Raw genomic sequence first — 14,876 nt, 5'->3', positions numbered from 1 at the left:
GACCTAGGCAGGCTACAGAGTCGAATGCATATCAAAGAAGCGCCCCGACTTTGCCTCAGCAATCTTGGGGGATGGAGAACTAACACTGAATACGGTTTTGATCTTTTGTGTGCCTTGGCCACTCACGTCTAGCTCAGCAAGACAGTCGCCAAAGTTATTTTGGCAATCTCCAGCCTCCAGATGCAAATCTTGTTTACTGTCTCTCTCAACGGAGTGATAATCCTTGCCTGAGGCAGACAGAAAACTTGGCGGCCCTCGACACTATAGGGGAAAGCAACCTTACTTAACTCGACAATTGTTAGGCCCAGTAAGTGTTTAGTGTGTGAAAGTCTCTTTGGAAACTCCCTCTTGACTTTATATCTCCCTCCCCCACCCCCACCACCGACTTCATAAAACAGTCACACCCCACACTTACAGTTCAGCTTTTTCTGCCCACAGGTCCTGTCCCTGTGTTTTAACAAAATTATCTTTTGCACCAAAGATGCCTTCAAGGCCATTGGTTCCAGACCCCATGAACCCCATCATCACCCCAAAACCTCATCATTACCATACACATGCATAGTTTAGGAAGTGAAGATCTGAAAAGAGTTAATACAGCCTATAGGACTCCTGTTCATAGCTCATGCCTTCATGGCAGTCCTGGAGTTCAAGGTCAATGAGACTTCAGCTTTTTGGTTGAGATTGGTCTGCTCTGTGCTGTGTATTCTGGCAGTGCTTTTAGAGAAAGCCATATAGGTGTGGGTATCACCTAGTATGGACCCTTAATTTCTGCCTGCTTTTGTTTATTCTCTAGTACCATTTACAAACTTTTGTCGAGTTTAGCATTATTGGCACAATTTTCACTATCAATATTCATTACTCAGCCATCACTATAATCTGTAACCTTTCTCAATATTTTATTTATTTTTTATTTTTTATTTATTTTTGAGAGACAGAGAGAGACAGCGTGAGCAGGGGAGGGTCAGAGAGAGAGGGAGATATAGAATCTGAAGCAGGCTCCAGGCTCTGAGCTGGCTGTCAGCACAGAGCCCGATGCGGAGCTCGAACCCACGAACCCTGAGATCATGACCTGAGCCAAAGCCGAACGCTTAACCGAGTGAGCCACCCAGGCACCCCCTCAATATTTTAAAGATGTTAGTTTCCTCTTGGTTGTTTTGCTTCCGATAATATGTCAGTATCATTTTTTTTTTTAATCATTGTTATCCTGGTATGTATCTCTTTCCTCCAGCTGCTTTTTAGGATTTTCTTTACTTTGTTTTCAGCAGTTTAACCATGATGAACATAGATATGATTTTCTTTCTCTTTATCCAACTGGATATTCATTGAGTTTTGTGAAGCTGTGGGTTCATATTTTTCATCAAATTTTGAAGTTTGAGCCACTATTTTTTAATTGCATACCACTCCCTTATTATACTGATTTGGGGGAAAAGATTTAGTACAGTTACACTCAAAATGAAAACTTGGCCCAAGTGTCAGGGCCAAGCAAATGTAAACTGATCAGAAACAGATACAGTGAAAGACACACTTGGACATGATCAGGAGGCACTTCACTGCTATAAAACATTAAGACTGGGGAAAGATTCTAAAAACACACAGGAGGATGGACTCCTAAGCCTCAGAAGTGAAGGAGTTTATCACATAATAATAGGAATGGCTTATTTTTGGATAATCACATGTGGGAATAGTTCCCCAGATGGGGACCCCAGAAGGAATTTTGTCTTGTATTAATTTTATATGTATATTGGTAAAAGTAAATGCAACAATAAGCATTCAGATTGATCCCAATCTTCTGGAGCCAGCTTTTCTGGGGTCAGAGGGGAAATGGTTATCGCCATGCAGGTTACATTCATCTTCCATTGGAGTGATTAGTGTCACCTGACTACAAAATAGTAAAGGGCTGGCTCCTGGGAACACATACAGACTCTCTTGCTTCTCACTGGTCATGGCTTAGTGAGTTTCCTCCCTATTCCCTACTTAAGCAGGTCCTTAGTAATAAACAAAGCAGTAGGAAAAACTGGAATTACTACCTTTCTTGGATAAGAGTATTAAGAGTCTTTCTTTAGCTTGGACTGAGGATCTATGCCCCAGAAGTTAGGCCACCATTTCTTAAGGGAAAAAAAAAATAAGCTTAATGATTTATTTTGAGAGAGAAAGGGTGTATGGAAAGGGCAGAGGAAGAGGGAGAGAATCCCAAGCAGGTTCCATGCTCCCCCCGTGTTAGCCTGGCATGGAGTTTGATCTCATCAACTGTGAGATTATGACCCGAGCCGAAATCAAAAGTTGGACACTGAGCCAATTGAGCCAACAAAGCAACCTGGTAATATGTACCTGGTATTTGTCTCATTCCTGGCACAGAGTTTCCGAAGACCTTAGGATGTCCTATGCTGAGAGCAATAAATGTGTCTTTTGTTATATTAATAAAGCAACTTTTAGAAAGTTTCTAGGTAGCTTAAGGATGAGGGTTGGTTTCCAGAGGAACCAATTATATGGTTAGAGGGTTGGAACTTTCAATCTCTCCTCCCACCTTTGGGGAGGGGAGAGAGGTTGAAGATTGAGTTCAGTCATCAATGGCCACTGATTTAATCAATTGTGCTAACATGAGAAAGTCTTCTTAATTACCTAAAACCAACAGAGTTGAGACAGCTTTTGGGTTGGTGAATGCATGGAGGTGCCAGGAGTGTGGAGTGCCCAGAGGACATGGAAGCTCTGTGCTCCTTCCCATATACTTTGTGTCCTATGCATCTTTTCCACTGGCTGTTGCAGAATTATACTCTTCAATAATAAACTGGTAATCTACTAAGAAAAATGTTCCTCTGAGGTCTTTGAGCTACTCTAGTAAACAAATCAAACCCAAAAAGGGGGTTGTTGGAATCAATGATCTACATCTGGTCAGTCTGAAGGAGAAGTGACCATCTAGACTTGCAATTGGTGTGTGAAGTGGGAGTGTGGAGGCATTATTGTGGGACTGAGCCCTTAACCTGTGGGAAGCTATTTGTAAGTGTCAATTTGCAAGCTAGCCCCAAAGTGTCAGGATTCAGTTTAATTGTAGACAGCCAGCTGGTGTTGGAGAATTGGTTGGTGTCCAGAAAAAAACACATACACATTGGAATTTGACTGGAAAGTGTCCCTCAGATTCCTTCTAGAGTTGAGCTGAATTGGTGCTGGACCTCAACTTTAATTATATTGAATTCACATGTGATTTCCAATCTCTAACGTCCACTATCACTACATTTTTTAAAAAATCTTTTGAGTATTTGAATTAGGAGGGATTGAGCTGTACTTTCAGATATTTTTGGTTCACCTTTGGATTTAGCTTTGTTAGGGCTCCGGAATCTAATCATTCTGAGAATGCACAGGACTACACTCCCAGCTTTCTATCTGCTGCCACCTTAGCAAAATTTGGGCAGGATGCACGGAGAAAATTGTTGGAACAAGTGATTGACTTTGTATTTGCAATTTTCACATTCCAATCCATCCTAGCAGACGTTAAAGGGTAAACTGATTTATTCTCATTCCTGCATATTTTCTCCAATGATGACAGACTAAGTCCAACTTCCAACCTACATCTTCCCCATTCATCCCTCCCAGGTATGGAAGTTGCACAGCTCTTTGCTCTCTTATGAAGGGCTTATTTCTCTCTGGAATTCAGTTCAAGTTTTCTGTATAGACAGTCTGAATTAATCCCACAGAAAAATATAAACACATTTTGCCTTTTCATATTAACCACAGGGGTGAAGGTCTTTAGGGTTCTTTATATCCTAACCCAAAGCAGAAGTGTATAGAACATTTTCTAAGATAGAATTTGAATCATGTCTGACAAATCTCTGATAAGAGACATTGTAGATAAACTATATCTCAGTATTTCAAAAAGGCTGGAACTCTAAATACCTTAACTAAATTCTCAGCCTACTTACAGCTAGGTGTAACCATGTAAAAAAAAAATTGCTTTCCCTCTGTGTCTTCTCTTCCTTTCTCTTGTGGGCTGGAAGGTGGACAGTTCTGCAAGCCAGCTTTGACCATAGAAACAAACAAGGGCAGCACCAAAGGCAATCACAGAACAAGCATAAAGAACCTGCACTGTGAACAACCTCATGGTGTGGAGTCACTCATCCACCCTGAACCACCCTCTGCACTATTATAGGAGAATGAACTACTTTCTTCATGGAAATGTGCTTTGGTCTGCCAAAAGTTGAGCCTATGTTCTAACTCAGTGGTTCCCAACATTTTGTCTCCTAAATAAAAACTTTAGAAATCTGGACTCTCCGACTTTACACTGTTCCTGTATTTGAACTTTTCTTTCATTTTAGGAGTTTCCAAGGATATATTAGCAAGGTTAAATTGGAGGAAGAATAGACTATAACTGCCACCAGATGGTTTCTTTGGGAAGCAGCCTCAAGATGGAATTAGACATGCAGACTGCCCAGTGGAAAGAAGGAAAAGGTAGAATGGCTAGAGAGAAAAGCTAGCCTGCAGTGTAGATCAGCAGAATTAGCCCATCAGTTTATTTGAAATTTGCACAGCTCCCCATAACTTCAGCAACCAACAACCTTATTAGTCAGTGGCCATCAACCTCAAGGCAAGACCCTCCACGAGCAAAAGATTATGACTCACTGGAAGCTCAGATGATGGTTAGCGTCTTTAGCAACAAAGTATTTTAAAATTAACATGTAGATTTTTTTTTAGACATAATGCTATTTACACACTTAGCAAATGCAGAATAGTGTAAAAAGCATAACTTTTATATGTACTGGGAAACCAAAAAATTAATTTGACTTGCTTTATTGTGAAATTTGCTTCATTGCTATAGACTGGAACTGAGTGCATAATTATCTCCGAGGTATGCTTGTATAAAGAAATTTACCAAAAGAGTCAGCTCATCATTGTTTAAAACTCAAGTTCATCATGGCTGCTTTAATGGAAGAATATTTTAACTTGATAGGACCAGATCACAAAAAACTTCATGTTCTTACAATTGTTAGGTTAAACTGAAGTACTTCCTTGAGACCTGGAAATGGTTGCTCATTTTCTGTCTGAAGGCCCCCTCACCAAGACTTCAGAGTAAAGCTCCAGATTTTGGCTGCCTCCCAGGAAAGGTTGTTCCCAGACTTTGCCATCTACATGCAGGAAATGCTGATGCTGCAAGATGACTGAGATTGTATCTAAAGGCAGGGGGTCTCTGATGCTCAGCTCTAAGGCTACTTGGGGTGCAGGCTATTTTTAAAAATAAGTGATATATAACTTTCTTACACCATACACAAAAATAAACTCAAAATGGTTGGAAGACTTAAATGTGAGACAGAAAACCATCAAAATCCTAAAGGAGAAAACAGGCAACAACTTCTTTGACCTCAGCCCCAGCAACTTCTTACTCAACATGTTTCGAAAGGCAAAGAAAATAAAAACAAAAATGAACTATTGGGAACTCATCAAGATAAAAAATTTCTGCACAGCAAATGAAACAATCAAAACTAAAAGGCAATCAGCAAAATGGGAGAAGATATTAGCAAATGACATATTGGATAAAGGGTTAGTATCAAAAATCTATAAAGAACTTATCTAACTCAACACCTGAAAAACAAATAGTCCAGTGAAGACACGGGCAGAAGACATGAATAGAGACTTTTCCAAAGAAGATATTCACATGGCCAGCAGACCCATGAAAAGATGCTTGACACTTATCATCAGCAAAATACAAATCAAAACCATACTGAGATACCACCTCACACTTGTCATGGCTGAAATTAACAACTTAGAAAACAACAGATGTTGCTGAGGATGTGGAGAAAGAGGAACCATCTTGCACTGTTGGTGGGAATGCAAACTGGTGCAATCACTCTGGAAAAGTGTGGAGATTCCTCAAAAAATAGAATTACTATTGTAATTGACAGTTGGAGCTGTTTGCAAGGACCCAGCCCGAAGAAAGAAATGTGTCATTGAGATCATCTGGGTGCTATACCTGACTGAACCCAGTTAAGGCCTCTATATAAATCCCTATATAGTGGTCTCGTGGAGATCTACTCAACTTGTGGCCATCAGAGTGTACTTCACAGCTGCAAGCTGATCTGCCACAACCTAGTGCATCTTTCTTGGAGGTGAAGTTCATTTTCTGTCAAAGAGAAAAAGACAAGTACATTCCACGATCTGTAAACCAATGTAATTACATTAAGTAGTTTGGTTTCCAGAGGCATTTGGATAATTAAAAAAGCACCTGCTGAGAGAGAGGAGCCACGTTGGTGGAGAAATAGGGGGATCCGTACTTCCTGCCCACATATCTCAAACAATGAAGGTCTGAAACCAAAGGACTCAAGAGTCTCAAGAGTCTGGGAGGAAAGGAAATGGAGTCTACTAGGAAGACAGCCTCATAGGTGCGTGAGTGTGAACTGGGGGAGATAAAAATGGGCTGGGACACAGAACTAGGAGGGAAGGGAGCCCCTTCTGTGGAGTGACAAAGGGAAGAGAAAGAGTGGCTGGGGAAATGTAGGACTATATCTGGACAAGAGAAAAACTTTGGTCTGGAACGGAGAGAGATCCTATCCTATCCCCCGTGCCAGGGGACAAAAGAAGTTCCCTCTGGGTCAGGCGGTACCCCAGGGGCCCAGTCAGCATCAGGAGGAACAGATCCCTTGCTCTGAAGGGCCAGGCTTGTGGGATTACATTTTGGGCAGCATCATTAATGCGCTCGGAGTGAGAGCTTGAAATGCTGGGGCATAAGAGATAGTCCACCTTGGCTGCACCTGCGACACAGTGAGAAGAGATCAAAAGGAGTGATTTGGGACACCTGGTTCAAGGAAAAGGGACTGGGGGGTCGCCATTTTTCTTCCCACAACCACCAAGGTGGCGCCTCAGGGATAGGCCCTCAGGACCCACAGTGGAGGCAGGAACCATCAAACCAAACCATGCCCATCTGCATTGGGCAGCTGCCTGAAACAGTAGATGCTGCAGGAACAGCTCCCTCCCCGAAGACCAGCGCTGCTGCATTGACATGATTAACTCTAGATCAATTCTTGCTATTTAGATATATTCTCCATTTTCTCATTCTTATCTCTCTCCTCCTCTGGGCTGGTAATTCTAGTTATAGGTTTGCTTAAACAGACATATTTAATTCATCCTCCTGCTGCATGTTCTACAACTCCTTCTTTACTTACCTTTCTCTCTGGAATAATCAGACTATATAGTTTTTCTGGGTAACATTATATTCATTTCTTTCTCCTCGCCTCCTCCCATATTCTTTTTCTCTCTCTGGATTAAGCCTTTTAGTCTCTGCCTGGTCAATGTTCATTTTCTCTTTCTCCCTACCCATCATTTCTTTCTTTGTATATGCTGTTCCATCAGCCCTCCCCAACCCTATTCTTTATTTGTACCTGGAGTTTCTGGTTTTATGCTTTTAGACTGTCCTTTGTTTTGTATTTTTATTATTTTTGTTGGTTTGCTTGTTTGATTTGTTTGTGCATCTCTGTGTTTTTGTTCCTTGTCTCTCTGTTTTCCTTTCCAGGGCTACTTGAAGGAAAAAACCAAAGCACACATGGTGGGAAGTCCAAAATATCACTATGAGTAGGGAAATAAAATACCAAAATCACAACAAGAGAGACCAAGGGACATCCTTAAAAGAACACTTCCTGAATGGCCAGGTACTGGACAGTGTATGAGCCTCCTTTAATATAGCAGTACTTGCAGGTGTAGTACACATAACAAGAATTTAAAACTTACAAGAGGGGTGCCTGGGTGGCTCAGTCGGTTAAGCCTCCGACTTCAGCTCAGGTCATGATCTTGTGTTCGTAGGTTTGAGCCCCGCGTTGGGCTCTGTGCAGACAGCTCAGAGCCTGGAGCCTGCTTCTGATTCTGTGCCTCCCTCTCTCTCTGCCCCTCCCTGCTCATGCTCTGAATCTCTCTGTCTCAAAAAATAAATAAAACATTAAAAAATTAAAAAAAAACTTATGAGACAGAAAGCTAGCCAAAACGATGAAACGGAAGAATACCCCTCAAAAGAAATTCCAGGAAGAAATGACAGCTAAAGAATGAATCAAAGCATATATAAGCAACATAACTCATCAAGCATTTAGAACAATAGTAAAAAAAATAATTGCTGGGCTTGAGAAAGGCCTAGAAGACAGCAAATATGCTATTGCTGCAAAGAACATGGATCTTAAAAATAGTTATGATTAATTAAAAAATGCTATAAATGAGGTACATAATAAAATGGAGGCAGCGACTGCATGAATTAAAGAGGCAGCAAGGAGAACAAGTGAATTAGAAGATACAATTATAGAAAAAGAGGAACCTGAGAAAAAGAGATAAATTGATCCAGGAGCATGAAAGGAGAGAATTCAAGAACTGAATGATGCAATCAAGAAAACAATATCTGTATCACAGGAATCCCATAAGAAGGAGAGGAAGGGGGCAAAGAGGTACTTGGACAAATTATAGCTGGGAACTTCCCCAATCTGGGGCCAAGAAACAGACATTGAAAACCAAGAGGCACAGAGAAATATCCTGAGACATAACTTGAATCGATCTTCTGCATGACATATCCTAGTGAAACTGGCAAAATACAAGGGTAAAGAGAATTCTGAAAGCAGCTAGGAATAAACAGACCTTAACATACAAGGGTAGACACATAAGGGTAGTAGCAGACCTATCTACTGAAACTTGGCAGGCTAGGAATGGCGGGAAGTCTTTAATGTGAAGAACAGAAAAAATATGCAGCCAAGAATCCTTTATCCAGCAAGCTTGTCATTCAGAATAGAAGGAGAGATATAGGTTTTCCCAAACAAACAAAAACTGACAAAATTTATCACCACTAAACCAGACCTACTAGAGATCCTAAGAGGGACTCTATGAGGGAATTGTTGCAAGGAACACAAAGTACCAGAGACACCACTACAAGCATGAATCTTACAGAGAACATAATAACTCTAAACTCCTATTTTTCAATAAGAACCCTGAATGTAAATTGACTAAATGCTCCAATCAAAAGACATAGGGCACCAGAATGGATAGAAAAACAAGATCCATGTATTTGCTCTCTATAAGAGATTCATTTTAGACCTGAAGACACCTTCAGGTTGAAAATGAGGGGATGGAGAACTATCTATCATGCTATTGGAAGTAAAAAAAAAAAAAAAAAAAAGCTGGAGTAGCCATACTTGTATCAGACAAACTGGACTTTAAAGTAAAGGCATTAACAAGAGATGAAGAAGGGTATTCATTATATAATAATTACAGGGTCTATCCATCAGGAAGAGCTAACAATTATAAATGTCTATGCACCAATTTGGGCAGCACCCAAATACATAAAACAATTAATCACAAACAGAAGCAATCTTATTGATAAGAATGTGCTAATTGCAGGGGACTTTAATATTCCACTTACAGCAATGGGCAGATCAACTAGACAGAAAATCATTAAAGAAACAATGGCCCCAAACGACACATTGGACCAGATGGACTTGAAAGGTATATTTAGAAGTATACATCCCAAAGTTATGGAATTCACTTTCTTCTCGAGTGCACAAGGTACATTCTCCAAGATAGATCACATAATGGGTCACAAAGCAGCCCTCAATAAATATAAAAGAATTGAAATTCTACCATGCATACTTTCAGATCACAATGCTATGAAACTTAAAATCAACCACAGGAAAAAGTCTGAAAACCTTCCAAAGGCATGCAAGTTAAAGAACACTTTACTAACGAATGAATGGGTCATCCAGGAAATTAGAGAAGAAATTTAAAAATATATGGAAACAAATGAAAATGAAAATACAACAATCCAAACTGTTTGGGATGCAGCAAAGGCAGTCCTAAGAGTAAAGTATACTGCAATCCAGGCTTATTTCAAGAAATTAGAAAAAGCTCAAAAAAAAAGAAAATCTAACAGCACACCTAAAGGCACCAGAAGCAGAAGAGCAAGACCACCTCAAGAAGAAGCAGAAGAAGAGAAATAACAAAGATCAGGGCAGAAACAAACAATATAGAATCCCAAAAAAACAGTTAACAGATCAATGAAACCAAGAGGTTTTTTTTTTTTTTAAATAAACAAAATTGATAAACCTCTAGGCAGGCTTCCCAAGAAGAAAAGAGAGACTACCCAAATAGACAAAATCACGAATAAAAATGGATTTATTACAACCAACCCCTCATAAATACAAGCAATTATAAGGGAATACTATGAAAAAAATCTATGCAAATAAACTGGACAATCTAGAAGAAATGGACAAATTCCTAAACGTTCATGCACTACCAAAATTCAAACGGGAAGAGATAGAAAATCTGAACACACTAAAAGCTAGTGAAGAAATTGAATCAGTTATCAAAAATCTCCTAACAAATAAGAGCCTTGGACCAGATGGCTTCCCTGGGGAATTCTACCAGACATTTAAATCAGAGTTAATACCCATTGTTTTCAAGCTTTTCCAATAAATAGAAATGGAAGGAAAAAACCTCTGGACTCATTCTATGAAGCCAGCATCACTTTGATTCCCAAACCAGACAGAGACATAGCAAAAACAAAAACAAAAACAAAAACAAAAACAAAAAACCAGGCCAATATCCCTGATGAATATGGATGCAAAAATCCTCAACAAGATACTAGCAAATCAAATTCACCAGTATATAAAAAGAATTATCCACCATGGTCAAGTGGGATTCATTCTTGGGTTACAGGCTGGTTCAATATTCACAAATCCATCAATGTGGTACATCACATTAACAACAAAAAAAGTTAAGAACCACATGATCAAAAAAAAAAAAAAAAGAACCACACGATCCTGTCAATAAATGCAAAAAAAAAAAAAACCATTTGACAAAATACAGCATCCTTTTTAAATAAAAACCCTTGAGAAAGTCGGGATAGAAGGAGCTTAGACATCATAAAAGCCATTTAGAAAAGCCCACAACTAATATCATCCTCAGTGGGGAAAAACTGAGATTTTCCTCCTAGGATCAGGAACACGGCAGGAATGTCCACTCTTAACACTGTTGTTTAGCATAGTGTTAGAAGTCCTAGCATCAGCAATCAGACAACAAAAGGAAATAAATGGCATCAGAATTGGCAAAGAAGAAGGGAAACTTTCACTTTTTGCAGATGACAGGATACTATACATGGAAAACCCGGCAGATTCCACCAGAAGCCTTTTAGATCCATGAATTCAGTAAAGTTGCAGGCTACAAAATCAATGTACAGAAATCAGTTGCATTTTTATACACCAATAATGAAGCTACAGAAAGAGAAATTAAGAAATTTATCTGTTGGGGCCCAGCAGGCCAAAAAACCTCCTGCAGAGCGACCTTTGATGGCCAGGCCTCTGGGGCACAGGAGAATCTACATAAGCAACCATAGATGCTATGCCTCCGGGGCGCAGGAGAAAAAATTTGGGATTTTTCTCATTGCTGTGCAAAAGCAATGAAGGCATATACCTTTAAGTTTTGAATTAACTTGGGTCAGTTAGTGGCACCTGCTTTCCCTTACTTTATTTCTGTTCCCAGCTCATTGCCTGCTGTTGGGGCAAACACAATCCTCTGTCTAAAATTAACCCCCTGAATGATAAGCGTCTTGCCCAGACATAACTGCTAAAGGACCTTAAAGAAAAGAAGATTCTTTGAGAGACAGAATCCCTCATTCCTGTTTTTTTACTTCTGTTCTCACGGCTGTTCTTTCTTTTGTGATAAAAAAAATGATCCTTCGCAGAGCATGTTTTTACTCTCTCAAGGACCATAAGCTTTGTAATCATTAAAGAGAAAAAAAATGTGTAAACCCCTATGGCATAAAAGACACTGACTTTCTTAGTAAAGTGTGGCTTTACCACCATTCACGTTGTCTGTCTTCTTTCTTTCCTATAGATAGTTCGCCGACACCAACCACCTACTCAGGGACTGTTTGGCTGGGGGTACGTGGGCTGGCTCCCCCGTCCTCTGGACTTATCCCGTTCACAATTGCACCAAAAAGCTTAAATACCTAGGAATTAACCTAACCAAAAATGTAAAAGTTCTGTATGCTGAGAACTATAGAAAACTTATGAAAGAAACTGAAGAAGACACAAAGGAATGGAAAAACATTCCATTCTCATGGATCAGAAGAATAAACATTGTAAAAATGTCAATACTAATCAAAGCAATCTACATATTTAATGCAATCCCAATCAAAATTGCACAAGCATTCTTCTCATAGTTAGAACAAACTATCCTAAAATTTGTATGGAACCACAAAAGACCCTGAATAACCAAAGTAATATTCAGGAAGAAAACCAAAACAGGAGGCATCACAATCCTGTCTTTAGCCTCTACTACAAAGCTGTCATCATCAAGACAGTATGGTATTGGAACAAAAACAAACACATAGACCAATGGAATTGAATAGAGAACTCAGAATTGGATGTACCAATGTATGGACAACTAATCTTTGACAAAGCAGGAAAGAGTATCTGATGGAAAAAAGACAGTCTCTTTAAGAAATGGTGCTGGGAGAACTGGACAGCAACATGCAAAAGAACGAAAATAGACCACTGTCTTAGACCATACACAAAAATAAACTCAAAATGGCTGAAGGACCTGAATGTGAGACAGGAAACCATCAAAACCCTTGAGGAGAAAGGGTCAAAAAACCTCCTTGACCTCAGCTGCAGTAATTTTTTACTGACATATCCCCAAAGACAAGCGAATCAAGAGCAAAAATGAACTATTGGGACCTCATCAAGATAAAAAGCTTATGCGCTGCAAAGGAAACAAACAAACAAACAAAAACCTAACAGGAAACCGACAGAATGGGAAAAGATAGTGGCAAATGGCATATCAGATAAAGGGCTAGTATCCAAAATCTACAAGGAACTCACTAAACTCCATACCCGAAAAACGAATAATCCAGTGAAGAAATGGGCAGAAGACCTGAATAGACACTTCTTCAAATAGGACATACAGATGGCCAACAGACACATCAAACGATGCTTGGCGTCACTCATCATCAGGGAAATACAAGTCAAAACCACACTGAGATACCACCTCACACCAGTCAGAGTGGCTAAAATGAACAAATCAGAAGACTATAGACAATGGCAAGGACGTGGAGAAATGGGCACCCTATTACACTGTTGGCGGGAATGCAAACTGGTGCAGCCACTCTGGAAAACAGTGTGGAGGTTCCTCAAAATATTAACAGTAGAACTCCCCTATGACCCAACAATAGCACTGCTAGGAATTTACCCAGGAGATATAGGAGTGCTTATGCATAGGGGCACATATACCCCAATGTTCCTAGCAGCACTTTCAACAATAGCCAAATCATGGAAGAGCCTAAATGTCCATCAACTGACAAGATGTGGTTGGGGCACCTGGGTGGCTCAGTTCATTAAGCATCCGACTTCAGCTCAGGTCATGATCTCACGGTTCGTGGGTTCAAGCCCCACGTCAGCCTCTGTGCTGACAGCCAGCTCAGAGCCTGGAGCCTGCTTCAGATTCTGTATCTCCCTCTCTCTCTGACCCTCCCCTGCTCACACTGTCTCTCTCTGTCTCTCAAAAATAAATTAAAAACATTAAAAAATTAAAAAAAAGATGTGGTTTATGTGGGAAGCTGCAAAGATTCAGCTGATCAGCAGCTTACAGGCAGGATATGTCACTCCCTGAGGGGAGCTACCTGAATTACAAAGATCGGCTAGGGAAGTGCTATTGGAGACAGCCAGACTGGAGTAGCCAGTAGAACAAAAGATCAACTGCATTTAGGCTTATGTGGTATCAATCGCACCCCTGCCCAGCGTTGCAGCCAGCAAGTCTGGGCTCTCTTACCGATCCTTTAGATGCTGTGTTTGAAATTTCAGTTTCGGTTTCCCCTTTTTCTAAAAATCACTTGACCCTGTTTCCTAGCAACCAACCTGGGTCAGTTTCCCGCCCTGAACCCTATATAGGTGTGGGTATTTTCTCAATAAACTGAGGCTTGAACAGAAACACTTGTCTTGCCTCCACTCTCTGTGCTTTCTGCGCCTCTATTCTCACTCCCTCCTCAGGGACCCGTGACAATCCACCAAGCCGCCGGCCGGGACGGAACAGACAGGTTTATATATACAGTGTAATACTACATGGCAAATAGAAATAATGAAATCTGGTCATCTGTAGCAACATGGATGGAACTAGAGGGTATTATGCTACATGAAATAAGATAAAGATATCATATGTTTTCACTCATATGTGGAACAGGAGAAACTAACAGAGGACCAGAGAGGAGGGGAAGGAGAACAAATAGTTAAGGGAAGTGAGGGAGGCTAACCATAAGAGACTCTTAAAAAACTGAGAACAAACAGGGTGGATGAGGGGTGAGGGAAAGGGGAAAATGGGATTTGGGCATGGAGGAGGGCACTTGTGATGAGCACTGGGTGTTATATGGAAACCAACTTGACAATAAACTATAATTTAAAAAAACAGAATTACTGTATGATCTAGTAATAGTGCTACTAGAAATTTATCCAGAGGATACAGGAATTCTGATTCTTACAGGCATGTGTACCCCAATATTTATAGCAGTGCTATAAACAATAGCCGAATTATGAATAGAGACCAAATGTCTGACAAATGATGAATGAATAAAACTGTACATATAAATAATGGAATACTACTTGGCAATGAAAAATGATGAAATCTTGCCATTTGTAATAATGTGGATGGAACTGGAAGGTATTATGCTAAGTGAAATATATCAGTCAGGGAAAGACAATCATATATTTTCACTCATATGTGGAATCTGAGAAAGCTAACAGAAGCCCATGAGGGGAGAGGAAGGGGAAAAAAAGTAGTTAGAGAGAGGGAGGCAAACCATAAAAGATTCTTAAATACACAGAACTGAGTGTTAAGGGGGGGTGAGAGGAAAATGGGTGATGGGCATTGAGGAGGGCACT

At 40.2% G+C, this 14,876-nt stretch overlaps 1 long non-coding RNA gene across 1 annotated transcript in view; it reads left to right on the top strand.

Annotated features, from left to right (window-relative positions):
• LOC115300904 overlaps positions 1-4,258 on the top strand; it is a 4,796-nt gene extending 538 nt beyond the window's left edge. The window contains exon 2 of the long non-coding RNA XR_003912915.1: positions 3,990-4,258. This is a non-coding gene — a long non-coding RNA (uncharacterized LOC115300904). The remainder of the gene's footprint in view (positions 1-3,989) is intronic.
• The last annotated feature ends 10,618 nt before the right edge of the window (positions 4,259-14,876 follow it).

This window comes from Suricata suricatta, chromosome 9, assembly GCF_006229205.1.
Source record: "Suricata suricatta isolate VVHF042 chromosome 9, meerkat_22Aug2017_6uvM2_HiC, whole genome shotgun sequence".
Classification (NCBI taxonomy): Eukaryota; Metazoa; Chordata; class Mammalia; order Carnivora; family Herpestidae; genus Suricata; species Suricata suricatta.
The sequence above is the reverse complement of the archived record's forward strand: the minus strand, read 5'-3'. Positions and strand labels throughout refer to the sequence as shown.